This window comes from Anguilla rostrata, chromosome 3, assembly GCF_018555375.3.
Source record: "Anguilla rostrata isolate EN2019 chromosome 3, ASM1855537v3, whole genome shotgun sequence".
Lineage (NCBI taxonomy): Eukaryota > Metazoa > Chordata > Actinopteri > Anguilliformes > Anguillidae > Anguilla > Anguilla rostrata.
Genome location: NC_057935.1, coordinates 71,653,269 through 71,672,323, shown reverse-complemented (window position 1 = coordinate 71,672,323; position 19,055 = coordinate 71,653,269). Strand labels below are relative to the sequence as shown.

Here is a 19,055-nt window from a genome sequence, read left to right as displayed (position 1 = left end):
TATGGTAAAGGTAAAAATGATGACTGTTACTGAATTTAAATTTCATTTACAGGATTGTAAGAGGCTATAATTCAAACTCTGTTGATAGAAACATGTTACTCCAACAAGATAGTCTTGCTTTACAACATTAAGAACAAGTAAGATCTAATTCACATTCATCATAACAAACAAATCAAATAATTGCATTTATTTTGTTTTTTTTGTTGTTTTTGTTTACTTAAAGAGAGAAGAAACTGGGCTTGTATTAATCACAAAAATAAATGTGAAGATATGAAATAATGAAAAGTTTTATCTTGGTTTTCCTTGCTTTACCTTTTGATTTGAGTACCTTTGTTGAAGAAAATATGCACAGCTACTATTGGTGCTTATGCCTGTATTATTTTGAGAGAGGTACAAGTGTTTATATTATTTTGTCTGAAAGTAAAGGTCCAGCTAGTTTTTTTAGAACTCACGACCCTGAAATCTCATTGTCTGTATTCAGATTTTCTCCTCAGCTCATTAATGAAAGTAATTGTCCATGTCCACGTAGAAATAATGCCTTTTTAAAGGTTTATTTTCAACGTAATATTGTCCGTTTTAATGAGCGGGCATAAAGTGCTGGTCTATTAGGGGTAAATGAACTGGGTCACTCAATTAATGGAGACTTTTCACTGTTTGTTTTCGGGCCAAGTATAGCAGCCTTCAGACGCTGAATGGATTAAAAATAGATTGTTTTTATAAAACGAAAGAAAGAACATTTTACCTTCTTCAAAAATAAAATGTATTTTAGGCCAGAACAGAACAGCCACTCAGCAAGAAGTGCACTGCAAAGCTGGGGAAAGATTTCATTGTTTGTCCAGTAGTGGATAAACTTTTTCATTATGAGTGGAGATAAACACTGCATTTTCACACAAGGCTGCCCAACCCTGTTCCTGGAGATCTGCCATCCTGCAGGTTTTCATTTCAACCCTAATTTGGCACACCCGATTCCACTAATTAGCAGCTCAAGGAGATCTCTAGCTGTTGAATGAGGTGTGGCTTTGTTAAGGTTGGAGTGAAAACCTACAGGACGGTAGATCTCCAGGATCAGGGTTGGGCAGCCCTGCTCTTTTGGTTTATCCACTTTTTAACCCCTCACTTATCTTGCAAGCTGCCAATTATATGGTAAATGGTAAATGGACTGCATTTATATAGCTCTTTTATCCAAAGTGCTTTTACAATTGATGCCTCAAATTCACCAGAGCAATAAGGGGTTAGGTGTCTTGCTCAGGGACACTTCGACATGCCCAGGGCGGGGGATCGAACCGGCAACCCTCGGACTGCCAGACAACCGCTCTTATCTCCTGAGCTATGTCGCCTCTATGTATGTTTGCAATAGAGTTTTTGGCTGGGCCGCAACAGCGGGGCCAGCCCTACAAACACGAATGTCTGTGACTGAGTGACTGAGTGATGAAGTTACACCATTGGTCAGCCGAGTTATGAAGTTACACCATTGGTCGGCCGGATCACGTGTGCTAGGTCCAGCCATATACTAGGTTTCCTAATCTTGTTTAAATACAGAAGGGGTTCCGGTATTTGTTAGTGCATCTGTGCAAGTTTTCCATTGAAATATAATACATTACATTCCTCATGTCTGCTCCCTGCTCTGCAATACCATGTTACAGAATTTAATGGTGAACTACATATCATTGTAAAAAGACAGATTTCAACCTCCCTTCATTTGTGATGCTCTGGAGCAGGAATATTCAAATCTGACCCTCCGGGCCAGTGGTGCTGCTGGTTTTCATTCTTCCCCCTAATCAGGACTGATTTAAACCTGGGACACCAGGTGAGTCTAATCTCTGGCCAATCAGTGGCTTTAATCAATCAATTAACTATCAGGTAGAGAAGGAAACATTACAGCGCTGCTGGCGTACCTGGCCAGATTTGAGCTGCTTTACTGTATGTCAGGGGCAGAGGTGGAAAGTCCAGGTTCAGAAAGAAAAAGTCCTCCCCAGTATTTTGTTCCAATCGCCTGGATTTTCTAATTTAGCACAATTCTTCAGCCAGGAGGTAGAAGTTATCGGTGAAATCAGCTGGCTGAGTTCATGGGTCAAAGTAACGCACGGCAGGGCTTTTACTTTCTGACCCCTGGACCTTCCACCTCCGGTCAGGTGTCTGATACTGGATCTCTGGACGCAGTGTGGAGCCTATCAGAGCAGCAGTGATCCCTGACTGACACTGGATCTCTGGTCTCAGTGTGCAGCCTATCAGAGCAGCAGTGATCCCTGACTGATACTGGATCTCTGGTCTCAGTGTGGAGCCTATCAGAGCAGCAGTGATCCCTGGCTGATACTGGATCTCTGGTCTCAGTGTGGAGCCTATCAGAGCAGCAGTGATCCCTGACTGATACTGGATCTCAGGTCTCAGTGTGGAGCCTATCAGAGCAGCAGTGATCCCTGGCTGATACTGGATCTCTGGTCTCAGTGTGGAGCCTATCAGAGCAGCAGTGATCCCTGGCTGATACTGGATCTCAGGTCTCAGTGTGGAGCCTATCAGAGCAGCAGTGATCCCTGACCTATACTGGATCTCTGGACTCAGTGTGGAGCCTATCAGAGCAGCAGTGATCCCTGACTGATACTGGATCTCTGGTCTCAGTGTGGAGCCTATCAGAGCAGCAGTGATCCCTGACTGATACTGGATCTCTGGTCTCAGTGTGGAGCCTATCAGAGCAGCACTGATCCCTGACTGATACTGGATCTCAGGTCTCAGTGTGGAGCCTATCAGAGCAGCACTAATCCCTGACTGATACTGGATCTCTGGACTCCTGATTGGCTCCACTGATCCCTGACTGATCCTGGATCTCTGGGTGAGAGGTGAAGCAGAGCACGTCCAGGCCTCACTGTGGATAAGCACAGTGACAGTAAAACTGAAGCACTCAGGGGCCGTGTCCAACTCAGCCTTTGCACTACTGCGTCCTCAAAGTATGTAGTGTCTACTAAGCATGCTGCATACTGTCTAGTGTGTTTTCTTTAGTACGCAATGGGCAGTATACAAAAAATATCCTCCATGCAATTTTCCAGCCATTTTTGTTGCTGTTGAAAGTGAACGTCAGCGAAGCTACGCATCGTTTTTAAAGCGAAGTTGCACGTCATATTTATGGGACCAAAATGGTAGTTTGCTTCCTGAAAAATACAAAAAAGGACTTATAGGAAGTCCTGGCTTATGCTGTCAAACCAGCTGAGACTGGGTAGCTGGCTAGCTAGCATTAGCTCCCTACTGTTTCTCTAGCCTCTGTTAGGTAGTAACGGTGGCTTTTACTGTTGTGGATTCACTGTGCCGGTGATTCTGGGAAGTTAATATAATGTTGTATTTGGTTGTACTGTTGTCGTACATCACATTGACCGTGACCCAATTCACTCATTGCGGAGGCAGAAAGATCATTAATACCAGTCGATGCCAGTTAACGGTAGCTAAAAAAGACCTCTGCTTCCGCGCGCGCACACACACACACACACACACACACACGCACACACTCACACACACACACACACACACATTTGCACCCGCTTCTGGATAATTCCATCAGAGGCCTTCGTCATAGTGCCTGTCCCATGACAATACGACCTATTTTTAAACTTAAAAAACAAACAAGCAAAAAAACAGCCTCCTCAGGAGCGGGTCTTGAAGTACTGTCATTCTTCACAGAAGTCGTTTCTCTGTAGATCTGCCCGTTTGTTTGGTTGTTACGTGCCCAGTTTAAGTCTGAACGCAGTCATTTTGGATTTTGTAAAAACATTTAATGTAAAAATGTATCACAAGTGGAAAGGTTGTTGGCTTAATAAGCAAGAGGCATGGTGACTAATGTAATATGTTCCAAAAAATGTGTTTATATGTTTGGCATCAAAATGGCATAGAAATGTCTTGAGGGCGAGCCAGCATTCATTAAAAGGGACTGCAAGGCTCATCAGTGTTAGGGGTATGATAAATCTGCTCCCAGAGTTTCAGAGTTTAAATGACACTGACAGTGTGGCACAGCATTATTACAGAGAGCATATTGCTACATTTTAAAGTCATTTCGCAGTCGTTATCAGTGTACGGTCATTTGCTGATTAAATGAAATAATTCAGTTTAAGGATTTTATATCATTATTTTTATTAAAGAAACATGGAGGTTATAGGTGCTCAACGTTGATTAGTGTGATTTGACATTACTAAAACTCAACGTGCTCCAGTCTGTGCAGATAGGGTTCCCTCCAAGAGTACGTTTGAATCCACCAATAATGATGCGTTCCAGTTTGATTCCACCAATCGTGATGCGTTCCAGTTTGAATCCACCAATCATGTTGTGTTCCAGTTCGTACACTCTCCTGACTTGTGCCCAACAAGATCACCTCGGCGACATCATAACCCGTTAGTGTCATCGTTATCAGCCAGGGACGAACAGGAACCTACAGAATATTTAAGGAGCTCCCAGGGCCCTCTCCCCTGCCATTAATCTAATGCACAAGGCCGATGGAAAATTACTCTCGCGATGGTTTCATAATTTAAACTGACACGCAATATAGCGCGGTGCCATTTCTTTGTTTTTAACGAATGGCGCTGCGTTCTTGTTTGCTTTTCTTTATTGCCTCGCACCTTGGATTATAAATTGAATTTTTTATCACAGGGCAGCAAATAACAATTAGTTATTTAAAAGGATGGTGGCTAGGACTCAGAGTGCGCAACGCTCGTGCTGCTGAACAGATAATTATCGAGGAGACCGTGAAGGTTTTTGTGCTAAAACACTGATAGGCTGCTCAGTAATTTACAGGCCATCAGACCGTTTGCAGGGAAATTCAGCCGAAGTCCTCAGTCTGTGTTTGCTCTTTACTGGAGGGCAAAGTAAGCGCATCTGCCTCCTACTGGTGGTCTCCAGGTAATTGGTAAAGTGTGAAGAACACACTTTGTCATCCCTCACAAAAAAAAAATCTGAAACTGTGAAACTTGCCTTTTCGCATGTGAAAATCACAATTTCACACGTGAATTAAAATATTCACCTGTGAAAAGAAAATGTCACAGGTGAACTGGAAATATTCACGTGATTGGCTTTTTTAGCCTGTGGTAACTGCGGTGAATGCAGTATTTATGACCAATCTAAATGACCTCTCCATACAGAGCAATATCTGCCCATAAGCAGTGCCCAAAGTCACGTCACATGGCAACAGGGCTCAGCCAATCCAATACTCCTAATATAGCAACAGCAGTATTGTAGTAACAGTTAACTCTGGTAAATTTTATTCTTACGGAGTACATAAATTAGACTGCTATGAACTCTGTTAGAACTGAATTAACCAAACATCACTGTGTTACTGTATGTGTTCTAGTCCAGTTTCTACTGGGATGTGTTGTACTGCTTGGTAGCTAAGCTCTTGCAAAATAAATGGTACAGGAAGTGAACGTTAAATGGCAGGTAAAAAACGACTCTATTGCACACTGTTTAAAATGAACACCAGTGGAATGTCTACTAATTATATGCGGTTTCACTGTTACGTGACGTTCTCTTTCTGCGTTAATCAGTATCGGCTGAGTAAATTATGTTCAGTCCTGGAATGTGCTGTGCTTGTTATGCTTTATTTTTCTGTACTGGCACACTAATTTAGTTTTTTTTTTTTTTTGCCCTGTTCTCTGCATTGCAGCGATATTTACCAACACATTACTGCCCCGAGGCATCTGGCATGTAAATAAATGAGGTAATTAAAAACGATAATCATCGTACTCATCTCAAATATGATAATATGAGCAATAATAATTCAGTAAGTTCTTTGCACTGTCATTTGTGCCCACGAGCCTTATCCAGTGCTGGCCTGAACAGAAGAAACGAAACAGGATCCTGAACGGGGCCCTGAATGGGATCCTTAACGGGGCCCTGAATGGGATCCTGAATGGGATCCTGAACGGGATCCTGAATGGGGCCCTGAATGGGATCCTGAATGGGATCCTGAACGGGATCCTGAATGGGATCCTGAATGGGATCCTGAATGGGATCCTGAATGGGGCCCTGAATGGGATCCTGAATGGGATCCTGAACGGGGCCCTGAATGGGATCCGGAACGAGGCCCTGAATGGGATCCTGAATGGGGCCCTGAATGGGGCTCTCACAGTATTCTAGAACTGTTAGCGACTTTAGGGGACTGATCTGTGATCAAAATGGCCTGTGAAACACATGACCCAAAAACCCAGTATCCACCCAGGAGGAAGCGATTGAAGAAATGCACTCATTATGGAGAATTTCACAGATAGAGAGAGGGAATGAGACAGAGAGAGAGAGGGAGAGAGAGAGGATGATGATGAATTATCTGTTGATGATGTGCTAGGAAGGTTATATATAATGTTTGGAGCTTTTGGCCTAGTTTGGGTACTCTAGGGATTGTATATTAACAACTTTTATGACCAGCTTTGTTTGTTAGACAGACCCTCTCCCATCGCTCCCCCCCCACCCCGCCCCCTCCAAGTCTGGTTCAGGCAGAGATTGTGATATTTCCTCATCAAGAACTTTTTTTTTTTTTTTTGGCCAAGTGTCTTTGTCACTCACACCAAATGTCCTGCTGCTTCTTTTTCTACAGAGAAGAAGAGTGATGTAAGTTCACAGTAGAATGTGTTAATGTCCAGTGTTAATTCAACTCCAACAAAGTGTTCATGAGTCCAATAAGGACCATATGTACTTATGAACTCTGTAAGAGTTGATTTAACACTGAACATTTTACTGTGTTGAGTACTTTCTCCTTCAGTGCCAGCAAACCCTACTGCTTGTGGCTCTGTCATAAACAGGACCCAAGTTTGCTCAGCAGCAAAAAATTCCATCCACAAAACCGCATTTGAAGCATTGGTGCTTTATGGTGTCAATCTTGGAGCTTGCCAATGGCATTATTATACCCTGTGGGCAATGCACAACAGTGCTCCAGGAAGGAGTTTCAATACTGTAGGCATTGATCTCTATACTCTCTGTACAGCACCTACAAATATTGTTGGCATCATAAAAAAAATATTGTGTCTCCAAAACTGTTTTGAGGAATTGAGAAAAAGTATCATTAAAGTGTTATAATTATTTAAAACACTATGCAGTTTTAACAGACATAGTGTTTTGAATAAGCTTAATTGATTACAGAGCCTTGAAACATTGAAAGTTCTCACCCGGAGATGCATGTTTTTTATTAATGTATCAAAACCCAAAAAATGCAGATGCAAGGTTTTTTGGTGCCGCTGACGATATGTAAAATATGACTCACAAATATGAGAAATAATAAATCCCTCTTTGCTGTCAGTCTCCATTATAGCCTCACGGATATAATCTGATCATCAGATTAATTTATGCTGCATGGATACAATCTGATCATCAGATTAACTCATTCATTAGTGGCTACCTTGAAGTTGTTTGGAGTATTATCAGCAGCACAATCACAGGCATGATGGGAACGGACGTAATTTAATTTATAGGAAGAACGAAGCCCACAGATCAGCATCCAGCTCCAGTTTACTCTGTGGTTTGACCAGGACCCCTTTCAGTCGGGGGTGTAATGGAGGTGTGGCCACAGCCCTCCTCAGAGAGAGAGAAAGCGAGCGTGAATCTTTCGGCACGCAGGAGTGAGCCCCGCCCGCCGGGCGGGAGGGCGATCGGGCGGGTCTGCTCTGCGCGGGGAAGCAGCGCTGCTGGGGAATTCATGGGTGAATAGGGCAGAAAATAAAGCAATACATCACAGGCCGGCCCCCGCGTCAAGCAGCCCCTGTGTAAGCATGTTTCCTCCCTCCCATGAGCTTAGCAGCAGTGTGTGTGTGTGTGTGTGTGTGTGCATGTGTATGTGTGTGTGTGTGGGGAGGTGTGTGTGTGTGTGTGTGTGTGTGATGTGTGTGTGTGTGTGTGTGGGGCGTGTGTGTGGGAGGTGTGTTTGTGTGTGTGTGTGTATATGTGTGTGTATGGGGTGTGTGTGCGTGTAGGGTGTGTGTGTATTTGCATGTGTATGTGTGTGCACGTGCGCGTGCATGTGGGGTGTGTGTTTGCATGTGTGTGTGTGTGTGAGAGAGAAAGAGAGCGTAGCTATGCTATCTGTGTATGTGTATAAGTATGTGTGTGAGATAGACAGAATACCTATTCTATGTGTGTATATGTGTGTGTGTGAAAGCGAGAGAGTTTAGTTGTGCGTGTGTGTGTGTGTGTATGTGTGAGTCCAGTGTAAAGCAAATGATTGCTTGCTGATAGTACCTCAATAAATGGCCTGAATGATAAATCATAAGTCATTCATTTTTACTGTGGTTCAGTGTGAGATTATAATAAATATTTTGTTTTGTGCTGCATTTGTGCCTCGAAAATGAACGTTCACATTATTATGGCTATTATAGATCTAGTGTCTTGCTCCAGAATGAGACCATAAAAGACCAATTATGGCATGAATTGAGTGTACTTAGTGTAACATTCGAGGGAAGCCATATTTCTTAGGTAGATGTGCCGGCCCCTTAGCGCAGATTGGCAAAGCTCCCCGTCCTGCCCCTTGCAGTAAACGGACCCGCCCCCGTCCAGCTCTGGGCATGTGAGTGGACACAGTCACCCTGCGACGCTGAAACTCTCCCGTCGGGCTCTGCTTACGCTGAGCCAGGCCGTCTCTGAAGTGGTCCACTTCAGCTGCCGTAGATGTGAGCGAGGAGCACATTAAGGTGTTTGGCTGCCTGTGCCAAACGGGGCGCAGAGACAGAGGGCAGGGGTTCTCAAAACGGTACGGTGGACGGGACGGGACGGGAGGGATCCTGAGTTCCAGTTCACCCTGTAAGGTGTGAGGTCACAAATATGTGATTGGAGTGTTCTCAACTGAACATTCTAGTGCTGATGTCACAATCGCTGCCGGTAAACTGAAAGCAGCGGAGTTCTAGAACGCTGACTTAGAATTCTGGGGGGGGAAAACATTCTAAAACAAACCTACTCTTCGAAAGGGGGTTAAATTCCAGAGTAGGTTATCTGTGACCCTTTGGTCTTGAGTGGTCGGAGAGATACCCAGTGGTTCTGTGGTTGTGGAGAGATAACGCAGTCTGTGCTGAACATGAGGGCTTGTCTGCACACCAGCCGCCTCCCTCTATTTAAAAGCCACCGAGCATTCCTCTATAGGAAAGCATTACGAGGGTCAAAATAAATGTATCACCATATTTGTGCATTAATTTTTTAGACAAATTAAAGTATATTGGTCCTAGTGAAGCTCTGGCATAGCCTACAGTCTGGACTAAATCTTACCTTACAGAGCTGGAGTTCAGCCTACAGTCATAATTAGAAATACCAAGAAAAATTAATTTGGCTTGTTTGACACCTTTTGGTCCCTGTTTTCTTTTTGCCTCAAATGGGATCACCCCGTCACTGCGATATCCGCAGATCCCCCTTGAGCCTGGGTCATTGGTCATCCTGGGTTTCTTCCCATCTGCCACAGCAAACTTTCCTCAGTTTGCTGGCAAATAGCTTTGATTTTGCTGCTGTGTAATGCAGCCGGTTATGCCCAGCTAGTCAGCTCCCTCCTCCTGAGGGTAATGCTACAGCCAATCACATGTCACAATGCATGGCTCCCATTGCGTGTCTAGTGTCACTCTCTGCAGTCCTTTAGTGTAAGATCAAATATGTTTACAATAGCTGTTACTGAATTGTAGTATTCACAATCACTGCTGTGACTGAAGCAGGGTTCTAGAACCTGACTGATTTTAGAAAATCCAATAACTACTCCATGCAGCCTCCCATTGCAGTGATCACTGTAGGTAGTCATGCACGACACCCCCAACGAGTCCCTAGTGAAGTACATTCTGAAGGTGTAGTTATTTATCAAAAGTTTTTTGGAACAAGTTTGATTAATTTATCATAATGGCACGAAGCTTGAATGAAATGTTACACTAGCAGACGTCACCCCCATTAGTCACAGACATGGTTGGGCACAGGTTGGGTGGTGATTCAGCCTGAATACCACACTGGGGGAAAATGAAAAAAAACACCTTCCTGTGTGATACTGAGGATGGGTTTGGGGGCGGGACTTAGTCAGCAACCTGCCACTCACCATCTGTGCTGCTCATAACCAGCAGGTTCTAATCTGGCACCGTGCTCCAATCACTCACAGTCCTGGACATCTCACTGCTCCGTCACAAGACCCTGCCAGCATGCATGAGTCAGTATACTTAAGATTTTAATTCAACACCTCATTCAGCAGCTAGAGCAGGGCTGCCCAACCCTGTTTCTGGAGATCTACCATCCTGTAGGTTTTCACCCCAAACCTAACAAAGCACACCTCACTCAACAGCTAGAGCAGGGCTGCCCAACCCTGTTCCTGGAGATCTACCGTCCTGTAGGTTTTCACTCCAACGTTACAAAGCACACCTCATTCAACAGCTAGAGATCTCTTTGAGTTCCTAATTAGTAGAATCAGGTGTGCCAAATTAGGATTGAAATGAAAACCTACAGGACGGTAGTTCACCTGGGACAGGGTTGGGCAGCCCTATTTTAGGCGCTTATTGTTATCATTTATTCACCAATACAAATGAGGAAAAGAGGGCTTCCTGTCACTCTCTTTAGTTGTAATTAAGGCTTTATGTGTGCAATAATATTGGTAATCAATATAACAATTTATTAATAAGCAAGTAATACAATGAGCTGTCAGTGATGTTTCTTGTGCAGCATAGATTGCGGGGTTTGATTAAGCAGCCTGTGATAGCTGGCTGGGCTTGATTATCCATGCCTTATGTCCTCCTTTATTTGAATGTGGATTGCGGCTTGAAAATCTGAATATTTACATTTGGTAACTTTGTCTAAAGCAGTGATACTCAAATCTGGCCCCCAAGGCCCGTTGTGCTGGTGGTTTTCATCCCCCCCCCCCACCCTTAATCAGGACTGATTTAAATTTCTGGCCAATCTGTGGCAATAATCAATAAATCTCTTATCAGGTAGAAAAGAAGACCAGTGGTACGAATGGTCCTGAGGGCCAGATCTGAGTATCTGTGGTCCAGAACATATGTGTATGTACTGTAAAGCAACCATAGTTTGTCAGCATTTAAGTGAGAACATTTCCTGCTCTTTATGTGTTGTTTACTATTCCTATATTAAGGAGTGATTCACACTCAGCATTAAGGACTGATTCACACTCTTAGTTAAAGGGAAGCTGAGAGATTCAAACGTTTCAGCGCAGTGTGTTCGTCAGTGAAAGGATCTCAGCCATTCCAACTGCCTACTGGAAAACAGAGGCGCTGATTGGAAGATCATCTAATTAGCTTGAAAACCTGCGCTTATATAAGACTGACATCAGCGCATAACACCATTTTAGCTGATGAAGGCCTTGTGCCAAAACATTTGAGTCTTTAAGCTCCCTCTTAAAAACATTCAGCGCGATTCCATCCTGAAAGCAGATGAATTCCTCGCACCTTTGGATTCTGGAATAAAAACAAAACACAATTATGTTTTGACTGGATTCACTGTTACCCAGGTGCAAAAGGCAACAGAGAGACAAGACATATTGGGTCAACTGCAGTGCACTTAGCTGGAGTTTAAACCTCAGGTTCACACCTCTAGACCACATTACTGAAGTAGAACTGGAGTAGAACTGGAACAGCTAATTCTTATTCCACAGCTTTGGATATCTGTTCCACTTGATATGCAGGGCTGTGGTCTAGAGGTTTTGGCCTCTGGTTTAAACTGCAGTTAAGCACACTGCAATTGACCCTTTGGATCTTCTGACAGTTTTTATTAACTTTTTCTTTTTTATATATATATATATATATATATATATATATATATATATATATGTATGTGCCGTACAGGAGCCATTTTGGCAGGCATCATGCGCCATGTGATAGTATTATAGACTGCTTAGCACTCTCTATCTGAAATAAGCCATAGAAACTCCACACACTTAGCTCTGAAAGATGTAGTTCACTTTAAACAGCAGTAGCATAATAAACCTGAGCTGAATTAAGCTTAAAATAGAACAGTGAAAACCTGACACGACGCAGCTTGTTTTGCCCATATTAGAGCACACTTTATGCTGTCATATTACATTACATTTCATTCATAGATATCCTCAGCAGTATATAGTCACAATGGGCCTCCTTAACAAAACAATGCCTCCACATTAAAAATGGTCCATAACTAATTATTCTACAAGTAGCTTGTTATTGGCTGGCAGTACAGACACTGCTAGAGGACTTATTTCAACAGACGAGAGAATGCAGTGCTCTTCATATGGAACATATAGACTTTGTGTTAAGATTGGCAGCGATAATGAGTTTGGGCCTGAATAAATTTCAGTATAGTGTGAACTTGCTCCGGCATTCGCACAGAGAAAGTGAAATAAAGGTCGTTGTGTAGTGGTGCAGCTGCGATTTGAAATGGAGATGTGAGTTATGATTAAAAGAAAAACTGAAACTGTTGAAAGACAGTGTTATTGTGTGAAGTTAGAGAAAGTTGTCGACTGTATTTTTTAAAAATAAGGCCAAGCTTTGATGGTTCCACTCCCAGTGATAACAAATCTATGGTAATACCTGTAAAGGGTGGCAGGTTTGTAGTCTTTCTAACTATGAACGTGATACAGCGGGATAATTACCCTGGGAAAACTACTGAACAGGAAGTGACACTGCTGAGAGTAGCGTCCTACAGAACAACGCACGGTGTGTGCGGACTGTCTGTGAGGAGAGAGAGAGAGACAGAGAAAGAGCAAGAGAGAGCAACAGAGAGAGTAGGAGAGAGGTACAGACCGAGAAACAGCAAGAGAGGGTGCGAGAGAAATGGATCGAGCTGGAGAGAGCGATAGAGAGAGAGAATGAGAGAGAGGGAGTGAGAGTGAGAGAGGTAGCGATAGAGAGAGAGCGATAGAGAGAGAGAATGAGAGAGAGGGAGTGAGAGTGAGAGAGGTAGCGATAGAGAGAGAGTGAGAGAAGAGAGAGATAGCGATAAAGAGAGAGTGAGGGAGGGTGAAAGAGAAAGAGGTAGCGATAGAGAGAGGGGGGAGTGAGAGAAACAGAGAGAGGGGCAAGCGAGAGAGAGAAAGAGAGAGAGAAGCAGGCAGATGCATCAGGCAGGGATGTGATGTCATCGCTGGCTGCTCTTGTCGGGCTCCCGTCCTTCCCCGTGCCTTATGTAAGTAACCGTGGTCACATGACCCCGGCCGTGGTGCTGAGGGAAGGGGGCGGGGCTTCTCTCGAGTGGCTTAGTGGCGGGTGACATCGTCCAGAGCGTCCTCCTGACAGGCATTGCCTGATATGGGCAGGGCACAACCTGGCCCCCGCACCGAAACCCTTCTCCCTGCCGGAGGATGGTGTCTGGCCGGAGGGGGGCTTGGTCTGAGTCTCTGTTTTTGGGGCGGGGGGGGGACGGGGGGTCACTGGGACACCTTGTCCCAGGCCCGAGGGGGGCCCAGGAAATGGGGTGTATCTATTTTTAAGGTATTGAGTGAACATATTTTGTCCTGCGCCTCAGACTTCATAGCTGCAGCCCTGGCCATAGCAACGCACTCCCCTGTAGCCAGCATCCATCTCCGTTACCATGAGAACACGTGCCGTTGCCATGCGGTCATTCATGGTTTCAGTGACCTCAGCGTCAGAGTGCAGCCATGCTGGATTTCCGTGATGTATAACTGCGTTGACTCCGCCCCTCCAGGCCACCCCCCCCCCCCCCATGCAGCTGGCTCGGTGTGTCGGGCTCAGGGGAGCACTGTGCTGGTGGCAGGTGTACTTCCCTAACAGCTGCTTCTGCAGGAGCACGCCCTACTCCCCTGCTGCACCCTCTCCATCCTTCTCTCTCTCTTTCTCTCTATCCTGCTCTCTGTCCTTTTTTGCATCTTTATCTTGCCCTCTTTCTCTCTTCCTCTCTGTTTCTCTCTCCCTCTCCCTCTCTGGAGTGAATAGGTGGAGCATTCCAGATTTTTCCGAGCAGCCAATGAGATGTTGCATGAGAGGGGATGGGGGGGGGGGGGGGGGGGCGTACAGCTCCACTGACAGGCTCTGTTGTGGTGTGTGAGTATGTGTGTGGAGCAGAGGAATGAGAGAAAGAGAGAGAGAGGGAGAGATACAGAGAGAGAGAGATAAAAAAAATACAGTGTACTTTGCTGGATGAAATATGCGAAAGATGATTTGATCAGGAATTTTCTATCAGCCTAATGCCCGTACATCATGCCATCGGATGGCCTTGTCAATAAGTATTGTTTGAACGCTTACTGGAGATTTGCTGCTGTGTCCAGCAATTAGGAGCCTGTAGGCCGGAGCACTGCTCCCTTTCTGCATTAGAGTACTTATTTCCCTGGCAGCCTCCTGCGCTGATACAGCCAGATTACTACTGGAGCTGCCTAGGTACAGTATCCTTAACCACTGCCCTGTGCTGCCCTGAACACCACTGCCCTGAACCTCAACACCACTGCCCTATGCTACCCTGAACACCACTGCCCTATGCTACCCTGAACCTCAACCCCACTGCCGTATGCTACCCTGAACCTCAACACCACTGCCCTATGCTACCCTGAACCTCAACACCACTGCCCTGAACCTCAACACCACTGCCCTGTGCTGCCCTGAACCTCAACACCACTGCCCTGTGCTGCCCTGAACCTCAACACCACTGCCCTGAACCTCAACACCACTGCCCTGTGCTACCCTGAACCTCAACACCACTGCCCTATGCTACCCTGAACCTCAACACCACTGCCCTGAACACCACTGCCCTGAACCTCAACACCACTGCCCTATGCTACCCTGAACCTCAACAACACTGCCCTGAATACCACTGCCCTATGCTGCCCTGAACCTCAACACCACTGCCCTATGCTGCCCTGAACCTCAACACCACAGCCTTATACACCAGAGACCACTACCCTGAACCTCAACACCACTGCCCTGAACACCACTGCCCTATGCTGCCCTGAACCTCAACACAGCTGCCCTGAACACCACTGTCCTATGCTGCCCTGAACCTCAACACCACTGCCCTGAACACCACTGCCCTATGCTGCCCTGAACCTCAACACCACGGCCCTATACACCAGAGACCACTACCCTGAACCTCAACACCACTGCCCTGAACACCACTGCCCTATGCTACCCTGAACCTCAACATCACAGCCCTGAACACTACAGCTCTATACTCCAGAGACCACTACCCTCTACCTCAACACCATGGCCCTATACACCAGAGACCACTGCCCTGAACCTGAACACCACAGCCCCATAATCCAGAGACTAGTGCGCTCAACCTCAACACTTCTGCCCTACACTCCAGAGACCACTACCCTGAACACCACAGCCCTATACTGAGTGCACGTGTGTGTGTGTGTGTGTGTTTGTGTGCACCCTCAAAATAGCTGCTCCCTGTAAGCGGGCACGTGACAGTGTGTGCATCATCAGCGGAAGCATGGATTTGTCCCGCTGGTTCAAAGAGTCCTGGGACAGGGGCGACGGTGGGGTGGGGTGTTTTTTTGGGTCTGGCCTTCATGGCGTCGGGCTTGGCTTTGTGAGGACTCTTTTGATTCCGGGATCAAAGGGCTCTATCGCCACCGTGTTCAATAGAGCTCTGCGGTGAAGAGCAGCTGCGTGGAGAATGAGAGAGAGCGCTTTGCCTGCCAGATCTAACACGCGTCCCTCTCACTGCTCAGGATGTCCTGTGTGCCCGGGGAGACATGTCCAAGGACGAGGCTGCCTTGTGCTTCTTTTCAGATTCATTTCATTAATTAGTTTTCTATTGTTTCATGGATGAAGAGCTGGGGGACCTGTCCTGTGTAGTCACACCTTCACATACTGTGTGGAGAGCAATATATATATATATATATACACATCAGGTTGAAAAGATGAAAATGATTCACTTTAAAGTTGAAAATTGAAACTGAAAATTGAAAATTGATTTTGTGGTTCCTTAAGTTACAGTTGCATGAATGAGCATCAACCTCCTTTCAACAGACCTTTTATTTCAGTATTTCAGTATTTCAGCATGTGGACAATGTGAGCAGAGATGTTTAAGAGCGGAGGATATGAGCAGAGATGTTTAAGAGTGGAGGATATGAGCAGAGATGTTTAAGAGCGGATATGAGCAGAGATGTTTAAGAGTGGATATGAGCAGAGATGTTTAAGAGCGGAGGCTATGAGCAGAGATGTTTAAGAGTGGAGGATATGAGCAGATATGTTTAAGAGTGGATATGAGCAGAGATGTTTAAGAGTGGGTATGAGCAGAGATGTTTAAGAGTGGAGGATATGAGCAGAGATGTTTAAGAGTGGAGGATATGAGCAGAGATGTTTAAGAGTGGATATGAGCAGAGATGTTTAAGTGTGGAGGATATGAGCAGAGATGTTTAAGAGTGGAGGATATGAGCAGAGATGTTTAAGAGCGGAGGATATGAGCAGAGATGTATAAGAGTGGAGGATATGAGCAGAGATGTATAAGTGTGGATATGAGCAGAGATGTTTAAGAGCGGATATGAGCAGAGATGTTTAAGAGCGGATATGAGCAGAGATGTTTAAGAGCGGATATGAGCAGAGATGTTTAAGAGTGGATATGAGCAGAGATGTTTAAGAGCGGGTATGAGCAGAGATGTTTAAGAGTGGAGGATATGAGCAGAGATGTTTAAGAGTGGAGGATATGAGCAGAGATGTTTAAGAGCGGATATGAGCAGAGATGTTTAAGAGTGGAGGATATGAGCAGAGATGTTTAAGAGTGGAGGATATGAGCAGAGATGTTTAAGAGCGGAGGATATGAGCAGAGATGTTTAAGAGCGGATATGAGCAGAGATGTTTAAGAGCGGATATGAGCAGAGATGTTTAAGAGTGGAGGATATGAGCAGAGATGTTTAAGAGTGGAGGATATGAGCAGAGATGTTTAAGAGCGGATATGAGCAGAGATGTTTAAGAGCGGATATGAGCAGAGATGTTTAAGAGTGGAGGATATGAGCAGAGATGTTTAAGAGTGGAGGATATGAGCAGAGATGTTTAAGAGTGGAGGATATGAGCAGAGATGTTTAAGAGCGGATATGAGCAGAGATGTTTAAGAGTGGAGGATATGAGCAGAGATGTTTAAGAGTGAGATATGAGCAGAGATGTTTAAGAGTGGAGGATATGAGCAGAGATGTTTAAGAGCGGATATGAGCAGAGTGTTTAGAGTGGATATGAGCAGAGATGTTTAAGAGCGGAGGCTATGAGCAGAGATGTTTAAGAGTGGAGGATATGAGCAGAGATGTTTAAGAGCGGATATGAGCAGAGATGTTTAAGAGTGGATATGAGCAGAGATGTTTAAGAGCGGAGGCTATGAGCAGAGATGTTTAAGAGTGGAGGATATGAGCAGAGATGTTTAAGAGCGGATATGAGCAGAGATGTTTAAGAGTGGGTATGAGCAGAGATGTTTAAGTGTGGAGGTATGAGCAGAGATGTTTAAGTGTGGATATGAGCAGAGATGTTTAAGAGTGGATATGAGCAGAGATGTTTAAGTGTGGATATGAGCAGAGATGTTTAAGTGTGGATATGAGCAGAGATGTTTAAGAGTGGATATGAGCAGAGATGTTTAGATGGAGGATATGAGCAGAGATGTATAAGTGTGGATATGAGCAGAGATGTTTAAGAGCGGATATGAGCAGAGATGTTTAGAGCGGATAGAGCAGAGATGTTTAAGAGCGATATGAGCAGAGATGTTTAAGAGTGGATATGAGCAGAGATGTTTAAGAGCGGGTATGAGCAGAGATGTTTAAGAGTGGAGGATATGAGCAGAGATGTTTAAGAGTGGAGGATATGAGCAGAGATGTTTAAGAGCGGATATGAGCAGAGATGTTTAAGAGTGGAGGATATGAGCAGAGATGTTTAAGAGTGAGGATATGAGCAGAGATGTTTAAGAGCGGAGATATGAGCAGAGATGTTTAAGACGGATAGAGCAGAGATGTTTAGAGCGGATATGAGCAGAGATGTTTAAGAGTGGAGGATATGAGCAGAGATGTTTAAGAGTGAGGATATGAGCAGAGATGTTTAAGAGCGATATGAGCAGAGATGTTTAAGAGTGGAGGATATGAGCAGAGATGTTTAAGTGGAGGATATGAGCAGAGATGTTTAAGAGCGGTATGAGCAGAGATGTTTAAGTGTAGGATATGAGCAGAGATGTTTAAGAGTGGAGGATATGAGCAGAGATGTTTAAGAGCGGATATGAGCAGAGATGTTTAAGAGTGGATATGAGCAGAGATGTTTAAGAGTGGATATGAGCAGAGATGTTTAAGAGCGGGTATGAGTGGGGATGTTTAAGAGTGGATATGAGCAGAGATGTTTAAGAGTGGAGGATATGAGCAGAGATGTTTAAGAGTGGATATGAGCAGAGATGTTTAAGAGCGGATATGAGCAGAGATGTTTAAGAGCGGGTATGAGTGGGGATGTTTAAGAGCGGGTATGAGCAGAGATGTTTAAGAGTGGAGGATATGAGCAGAGATGTTTAAGAGTGGAGGATATGAGCAGAGATGTTTAAGAGCGGATATAGCAGAGATGTTTAAGAGCGGTATGAGCAGAGATGTTTAAGAGTGGGTATGAGCAGAGATGTTTAAGAGTGGATATGAGCAGGGATGTTTAAGAGCGGGTATGAGTGGGGATGTTTTCGGCACCGGGCCGGAGACGGGCCTGTCCCGGGGGGAGTGAAAGTGCTGTGCAGCACCTGTCGCCAGGGTTTTTAGCAGACTGCAGGACTTTCTCTTCTCCTAATGCGCTATTGACCCGCACGGTGGTTTTTTTTCCCCTGACTCCGGTTAATGTTGTTTCCAATTTGATTATTTGGATTTAATTCACTGGCTGGGCCCTCAGTGGTGGGGGGGGAGGGGGAGTCGGTGGGGGCTTCTCCTTTCGCAGCCCTTTTCTGCCTCCGTCAGCGAGCCGGGGGGTTGGGTGGTTGGGAGGGGCTTTCATCGTGTGGCGCCCGTGTCTCTGTGCCATCGCCGCCGCCACTCGCCGGTCGTCAGCGGTGTGGGCGCATGGCAGTCCTCCTCCTGCTGCCGTTACACCGCAAGAACCCAGAACCTGGTTCCTGTTCCCTCCAGTGAGGGGACGCTTGCCTCTGTTACCCCTCACTCCAAAGGGCATCACACATGGGGCCCAAATGCCTGCACATCTGCC

General features: G+C 45.2%; 1 protein-coding gene across 2 annotated transcripts in view; it reads left to right on the top strand.

Annotated features, from left to right (window-relative positions):
• Positions 1 to 19,055, top strand: part of cacnb4a (calcium channel, voltage-dependent, beta 4a subunit) — a 52,199-nt gene that overhangs the window by 13,433 nt on the left and 19,711 nt on the right. The gene's annotated exons all lie outside the window — the stretch shown is intronic.